Source organism: Poecilia formosa, unplaced genomic scaffold, assembly GCF_000485575.1.
Source record: "Poecilia formosa unplaced genomic scaffold, Poecilia_formosa-5.1.2 Scaffold681, whole genome shotgun sequence".
NCBI classification, from domain to species: Eukaryota; Metazoa; Chordata; class Actinopteri; order Cyprinodontiformes; family Poeciliidae; genus Poecilia; species Poecilia formosa.
In genome coordinates this window covers 24613-32955 of record NW_006800620.1, presented here as the reverse complement: position 1 = coordinate 32955, position 8343 = coordinate 24613, and the positions used below count along the sequence as shown (strand labels likewise).

The window sequence follows — 8343 nt, the reverse complement described above, 5'->3', positions numbered from 1 at the left end:
TTTTCTCTTCATTTCTTTGAGTGTTCCTGAAAGCCAACAAGTTGCACTTTGGAATGACCTTAATATTGTTTCATGTTTTTGATCCGAGTTTGTTTTACAGCATGAAATGTCTGAATGACTGCTCATCCAACACTGGTGATTCCATACTTTTTGCCAGGGGTTGTATGTGTAGGAAAGGATGGAAGCACGGTGTTGTGTGGTGATGGGGTGAATGGTGGTGGTGAGGGTGAAAGTGAAGTCGGGGAGAGAGACTGTGGAGGGAGAGCAGGAGGGAATGAGAGGCGATGAAGAGTGTTTAGTGTGTGGAGATCAGGGAGAGAAAGGAGAGGAGCAGGTGGATGGACAGAAGGAAGGTCAGAATGGTGCAGCGTTTTTTTTGCAACTGGAGTGGAGGGAGAGACAGGTGAGGCAGAGGAGGCGATGGAACTGGAGGCTTCAGCCCTGATAAAGAGGCGGAGCAAACAGAGGAATGTGGTGTCTGCTGTGCAGGCCAGCAAGCTGGCTGCAGAGAAAAAGGAGGTGTCAGATAGCAACGACAATGAGAGCTGGTTCTCTGATACTGGTGAGGTGGATACTGGTGGTGGTGAAATGAAGTGGGGGAGAGAGACGGTGTGCAGGGAGAGCAGGAGGCAGTGAGAGATGAGGAGTATCTAGTCTGTGGAGATCAGGGAGAGAAAGGGAGATGGACGGAAGGAAGGACAGAACAGTGTGGAGTTGGTTTTTGGAACTGGAGTTGAGGGAGAGACAGGTGAGGCAGAGGAGGCGATGGAGCTGGAGGCTTCAGCCCGACAAAAAGGAGGAGCAAACGGAGGAATGTGGTGTCTGCAGTGCAGGCCAGCAAGCAGGCCAGCAAGCTGGCTGCAGAGAAAAAAGAGATGTTGTCATTACTTACTCTAGTTAGAGCATCCATTGTTGATCTCCCTGTTCTATAGCCACACTGGTATCCATTCAATAGTTTCTTATGTTCAAGAACGTATCCTATTCGACTATTATTTTCTCCATCCATTTACTTAAATGAGAAGTTAAAGCTATTGGTCTATAATTATTTGGACTGATAGAATCTTTCCCTGGTTTATTAAACAGAAGTATTATTGCCCTTTTCCAGATATTTGGTATTAAACCTTCATTCCATATTTTATTAAATAATTTTAATATTAATTTCAATGTTACCTCTGGAATCTGTCGAAACATAGTATAACATAATTGATCCTTCCCTGGAGCCAAGTATTCTGTCCCTTTCAATACTGTTTTCATTTCTTTCATGGTTATATTCATGTCTAATGTTGACATGCATTTTTGACATTTTTTCAATAAACTTTTATGATTTCCAAGTTTTTGTATTTTCTGCTGTCTGTGAATGTCTGTATGTTCACCACTATGAACTGGAGCAAATGTCTCCCCTAGTAAATCTGCCTTATCTTTATTTAAAACTAATATTTCCTGCCCTCTGACTAATGCTGGCATTTTAACATTATTCCTTTTCCCAGTCATTTTCCTAAACATTGACCAAGTGTTCCGCAATTTTATTTCTGAACCTATTGAGGAACAATATTCTCTCCATGTTTTCTTTTTAGCTTCTTTAATAATTTTGCGAGCCATTGCTCTTTTCGTTTTATATTCAATAAGGTTTTCGGTTGTTAAATTTTTCTGTAATATTTTAAATGCCTTGTTACATTCTTTAATTGCTCTACTGCATTCATCATTCCACCAAGGAACTACATTTTTCCTACCTTTAACTTTTATTTTTGGGATACTAAAATTTGCAGCATTTAAAATGTGTTCTGTTATCTGACTTGTACATTCTTCAATGTTGCCTTTTCATGCTACCATATGGCTGTTTTTTTCACAATTTATTTAAAATTTTTGCCAATTAGCTTTATTGAAACACCATCTTGTTAATATGAAATCTTGTTGCCTATTTATACTGTCATTAATTATTGTACTAACTGGAAAGTGATCACTCCCTAATGTAAACTTCCTCTTAATATCCCATTCATATGAACTAACAAGACAATCAGTTGTTAATGTAACATCTAGACATGAAACTACTTTTATATATATTTACTCTTGTACCTTTTCCATTATTAAGACAAACTAATGACCTTTCATCCATCATGTCTTCAACTATGATACCATTATGATCTGTCTTCTTGCTACCCCATAGACTATTGTGTGCATTAAAATCACCACACCATAATTCTCTTCTATGTAATTTTCCTATTTCCTTAAACATTTAACTATCAAGACTTTTACAAGGATTATAATATTTATAATTTTAATATTTCCATATTTTCTTAAATTAAATATTTCTATATTAATGCATTCCAATTCTTTATTCGTTGTGTTTTTCTTATAAGCTATTCCATCCTTTATTAAAGTGGCACATCCACCTCCACTACCATAACTTCTATCCTGTCTTTCTATGCTATATCCGGGAATTTTAAAATCTAGGTTAGGTTTCAACCATGTTTCTTGAATACATATTATATCTGGGATTATTTCTAAATCATAAACAAACTTTTTAAATTATTGTCCATTGGCTATTAAATTTCTAGCATTCCATTGAAGAATATGTAGAACCATTATAAACGCTTGAATCTTAATCCTGAGCATTTTCTGTTGTTTCAGTGGCACTCAAAATGGTATGAATCTGATCAGCTTGGATTTCTTTCATATCTAAAAATCTTCCTGTTGCTGTTATGATTGCTTTTATTTTATCACTTTTCTTCTTCATTTGTACTGTAACATTGATAATATGACACATAAGTGCTACGTTTTCTTTTTTCACCACCATTGAATTTTCATCCACTCTACATTTATGCGAGCATGCTTTTTGTTGGTACCAAGATTTGTCTCTGATCATTCTGCCCTTGATTTGAATTCCAAGTTGTGCTTCTTTGACCTATTTCTCCCAACCTCATTTCTCTTGAATCATCTTTCCTTACTCTTTTTAAAAGCTTCAGCATATGAAACTCTGTTATTTTGATTCTTTGAGCTTCTCTGGCTTCCCTTTGTATTTTACATCCACCATATGCTGCACTAACATCTGGCATAACATTTTCAAATTGTAAAATTACTGCCATTGTGTCTTTAAGTTCCCCATCTCTTTTACTTTTAATCCTGGTGGCGTCTGCTATTTTCCCTCCTTTGATTTCTTTTTTCAAATCCTCCACTGTCATTTCCATTGGAACTCCTGATATTACTCCTCTCAGCCTTGCTAAAGACCTTGGAATGTATGTTTTAATTCTTTCCCCCATCAAGTTTTTCATTCTGATTATCTTTTGTTGTTGTGTTTCACTGCTAGCATATATTAGCACTCTTCTGTTATTCATGATTCTAGCCGTTTTAATTTTCCCTATTTCTTCCTCTATTGCTTGGTCAACTTTATCGGGTGGATAGATCCTCCTTCTTCCTTGAATTCCACTATGACTTTAAATTCCACTTCTCTAGTAGTCATTCTGTTCTCGTGAACTTGCCCTGTCGTTTGTTTTTGTCTTTTTGTTGGCTTCTTCTCTTGCTTCACTTTCTTCCGACCAACTTCTTGCCTTTTCTTGTCTCTTCCTAAGTGCTCTTTTCATTCTTGCTGATCTTGCTGATTCGCCTTCTCCGCCCACCCTGTTGGGTAGTTTTTTGTTTCGGACTGTTTTTCTGGACTCTAGCCCTCTTGCCATCGTTGCCTTCTCCGCCCACCCTGTTGGGTAGTTTTTTGTTGGACTGTTTTCCTATGGACTCTTGCCCTCCTTCCGTCGCCCCTCCGCCCACCCTGTTGGGTTGTTTTGTGTTTATTTGGACTTTTCTGTTTGGGCGTCTGGTAGCCGCCCCTTGAGGAGGGGGTACTGTCATGTTCCGTGTTTCTGTGTGTTTATTTTTGAGTTTCTGTGTAGTCCTGTGAGTCTGTCTCTGTGTCTTCCCTGTTGATTGCTCCCAGCTGTATCCTGTTCCCTGATTACCTTCCCTGTGTATTTAACCCCACCTGTTGTCTTTGTCTGTGTCGGATCCTCGTCGTGTGTATTGTCGTTTGTCAATGTCGTTGTCGTCGTTCGTCACTCGCCAGTAGAACTGTAAAGTCCTGGTTTGTTTGTTTCGCCAGTAGAACTGTAAAGTCCTGGTTTGTTTGTTTCGCCAGTAGAACTGTTAAGTCCTGGTTTGTATTTGTTCTGTCTAGTCCGTTTTGTCAGTTGCTACCGGTATTTAGCTGCGTGCTTGTTCCTGCCGTGCTGCCTGCCTTGGACTGTTTGTGAGCTTATCTCTTCATTAAACCATCATCATCACCATAACCTGGGTCTCAGCGTCTCTCCTCACCATCAACAACCCCACTTCATGACAGTTCCATCTCATTTCCACTATTTCCTCCTGATGTAGAAGCCATGTTGCTACAGTCAATGTACAGTTTATGCAATCCGCCAAAATCAAATCCTACCACCTTTGTTTGTTTGTTTGTTTGTTACGTTCACTCGCTTCTCCTTCCGCCTCCTCCTTCCTCACTACCAAGTGTCAGTTCGCAGCTTACCTCAGTTTTTATACTGAGCACCCTCTGGCACTATTGGCTCACTTGCAATCACCCTGCCAGCAGGTGCAGCCTCCACCTTCTTCCTGCCACATTCGCAGCTAAAGCCAAAGCTAGTGATCATTATTGAGCAGCTTTTAGCCCTCCAGCAGGGAGGGCTAAAAGCCCTCCCTGCTGGAGGGCTTTTAGCCCTCCAGCAGGGAGGGCTAACGTAACGTAACGTCACGTCCCTGTGACGTTACGTTGCATTGTTTCTATGAGGCATTCAGTTTTTTTGTTGTCTTTTGAAAATCAGTCACATATTTGCTCACAAACCCATTAAAGGTTAATTTGCACTCAATATGTTTGGTTTTTGGCCATTGGGAGGAAACAAGAGTACCCAGAGAGAACCCACGCCACTGAAGCAGAGATCAAAAACAGAAAAGCCCTGGATATGTTCAAATAAACATTAATCTCCACTACAGATGATATATTTATTTGACATTGTGTTTACAAAGCAGCCTTGAAGCTCAGCTCCACTCTGTGTATAGGCAAAGGGAGAGCTGCTGTTGTTTTTCCAAGAAGGAGGCAACAGAAAACCAACTCTCCCTGCTATAGAGAGCATTAAAATGCAGAACAGGAAAACTGGCAAACGTTTTGTTCTCCCTTGTTTGAATTTTTGGTAGCGCTCTTCAAACAAGGTGAAACGAATGAGTTCTCGTTGATAAATAAGGAAGGGAGAGGGGGTAAAAATTGCTAGAGAAAGACTATCTTTTCAAATGACTGAATTCAAATGAACTCGCAGTGCAAAGGAAAATGTGTTCAGTTTAAACTGCCTGAGGCACAAAAAAGGAGAAATATACGTGCTCTGTAAGCCTCCTTTTGTTATTCCTCCTGCATTTTGGTTGGGAAAAGGAGTCCTTTTAAGTTCCCTACCGCTACATGCCATTTTATAGTAAGGCTTTGTTGCCTGAATATCCACCAAATATTTGATGCATAATAAATGTCATGTCTTTTGAAGCTCTTCTAATTTTCTGTATGCATATGCTTTTTATTTATTTTTTATAATCCTTTAGTTTTAAGCATGGCTGTATAATTATCTCAGCTGTATGGGAGCCATGTTCAGCTCATTGCTGAGTCCTGATGTGAGTTTACTCATCTACCAGATCATTAGTTTAATAATGTGAAAATATTAACCAACATTAGAGCTGAACACACTGTCTAAAAGATCCATCCATCTAATGATCCATCCATCCATCCATCCATCCTAAAGATGATTGGATGAATAACTGGATGGCTGACAGTCTCTTCTTTTCTTCCCTCCTTGTAAATATTTGCTACATCTTATTGAACTTTTACATTTATCTTTTAAAATATCTCAGTGAGAACTGAAGAGTTTGGAAATCTGACACCTGAACTTCTTTTTAACACAAAAACACGATGGTGCCCCAGCATTCAGAGATGAAACATGCAACACAATTACGGCATGAGTTTTTTTGTTTCCAAGGTCAGCGGGGTTGCATTATTTTCTGTGACGCCCCACAGTCCAGCTATGATATGGAGGAGAGCATCAAGGGAAAAATGTTTTGATGTTTCCAGTAGGTGATCTCCCCTCTCCTTCTCTCTGATGATGTAACTCATCATTCCTTGCTGAAAGGTGCTAACTAGCGCCCAGCTCTGGGCCTCCTTGGTGCCTTTTCTTTCTTCCTTTTCATCCCCCTCTCCTCCATTTCTGCTGTTCTTTCTCTCTGCCGTCTCTGCTTGTGATTCAGATGTCCTCCCTAGAAGCACACAGAGAGCAACAAATCTGACTGAGTTGTTTATCGCTGGTGTTCCAACATCAACTTGGTGAAACCTCTGCAGCTATAGCTGTTATGTGGAAAGGAATGAGACTAATTACACAGACTGACAGATTCAGAGAAGGAGAGAAGAAAAAGCTTGCAGGAGATGCAACGGCACAGTCAGAGACATACATTTTATTTTATTTTTTTCACATAATAAACAGACTGAGGCTATGCTTTCATGTCTCTAGTTTAACTGCGATGAAGTAATTAACAGTCTTTCTCTCCTTTGTTTACCTCTTTCTGCTCTCTTTGGAGCCTTCCATATTTGTCTTCACCTCCAATTTCTGTCTATTCACCTTTCTGCCTTTTCCCCCCTCTGTTTCTTGCATGGTTCGGTGATTGGAGACTTCAAATTGCCACTGAATTTCATCATAAAACCCCACTCTGCTTTCCCTGCCTTGTTGCCTCCTGCCAAGTACACAAAGATATGCAAGTGCACACACAAGAGTTCATGCTAAGATGCCACCAGGACCGAATTTGTGTTATAAACAACGGTGGAAAAAAAGAGTGATGGGAATTTTTTATTTGCAAAAAACCCTGAAAAATATATAAATTTATATCTATATATCAGCTGAAGCATACAAGGCAGGGACAGGAAGATTAAAAAAAATAACTGAGTGGGATATTGCGCACAAATAAGGCAGACAGGCGTGTTTGGAACTCAGTGATCTCCTTGTGGCTTTAGCTGAGCACAAACAATCACAACAACTCTGAGTCAGATTGATATGCAGAAGGAGCTCCTGGGTGGTCTCTGGGATTTGTCTGTAGTGTGCGTGTGTGTGTTTTTTTATTTATTCCTCTTGATTTCATTTCCATTTAAAACTGAAACAACCTGATCCGTTATTGATGAACATGCAAGTTGTGTTGATGTCACTTTTATCCAAAACAATCTCATTTTGTCGAAATGACATTCCCTAATGGAACTTAGGAAAATATTCATTCTGGCCTTGAGGGTAATCTGAGGAAATGTAGCTTTGATTACAAATGCAACATTTGTTACATTTACAGCTGCTGTGGTTGTCTTTGTCTGCTCTGAGTCAAACCAACCATTTCTGTGCTGATGCTAAGTTCCTATGTTTGATTTGGTTGTATTTACCCAGAATGCCCTGTGTTGTAGTCCACTTCCTACTTTTGGAGCGGTCTCCAGTCGGCTTGGCGTTCAGATTTGCATTCAAAGAATTCACTTCAACCAAACTAAGAGTTTGTAGTTGGACCAGAGTTTGATTAGCATTCAGCTCACCAAATAAACCAGACTTTCTAGACAAACAAACCAGAGTTTAATTGAAGCAGCTAAGCAGGACTGGTGTTTACAATCAGAAGCTGTTTTAAAATGATGAGTAAAATCAACTTTCAGATGTGTTAAAGCTCACTAACCTGTGTTAAAAAAAAACTCCGAAAAACATAAGTGGTATTTAAGAGATCAAATATTTAACACAAGGGGCTGTCAGTCTTTGCTGTGACTGTATTTTTATCCCCATATAAAACCTGCTGTACTATGAATGCCTCAGGGTTTGGTTGGAAAACATTGTTTTACTGTTTGCTTTAAATAATTTTCTAAAATATAATTTTAAAGTTTTACTTGTAAAAGCCAAACCAGCCTAACTTTGACTAGAAAGTGTCCAGGAGAAAGCATTATTGCTGGAATTACTATTACTATTAATAATTCAGCAATAATGCAGAAATATTAGCATTATTGCTAAAATAACCACGTCAGATTGCGTATTATATAAAATTACCTGGTAAATATGAAAAACGCAGAGTTTTTACATCATTCAAACATTACATTATAATATCTCTGAGTATGGAAATGTATACACTCCTGTAATGGCTGCCCAGTTGCTGTCAGTATAGCTTGCCTGCTAACATAATCTGGTACGTTGTATGATTTCCCAAGATGATCTAAAGCAAATGACAGCAACTCTGTAACATGGGACAGGACGTCCTTAGCTTACCCTGTTGTATTGAGAATCGAGTAAAGGCTCCTTATCTGGCTGTCTGACCATTCATTGTCAC

General features: G+C 39.2%; 1 long non-coding RNA gene across 1 annotated transcript in view; it reads left to right on the top strand.

Moving 5' to 3' along the window:
• The window catches only part of LOC107834595 (uncharacterized), a 4690-nt gene extending 3746 nt beyond the window's left edge, over nucleotides 1-944 (top strand). The window contains exons 2-3 of the long non-coding RNA XR_001660399.1: nucleotides 546-548; nucleotides 933-944. This is a non-coding gene — a long non-coding RNA (uncharacterized LOC107834595). The remainder of the gene's footprint in view (nucleotides 1-545; nucleotides 549-932) is intronic.
• The last annotated feature ends 7399 nt before the right edge of the window (nucleotides 945-8343 follow it).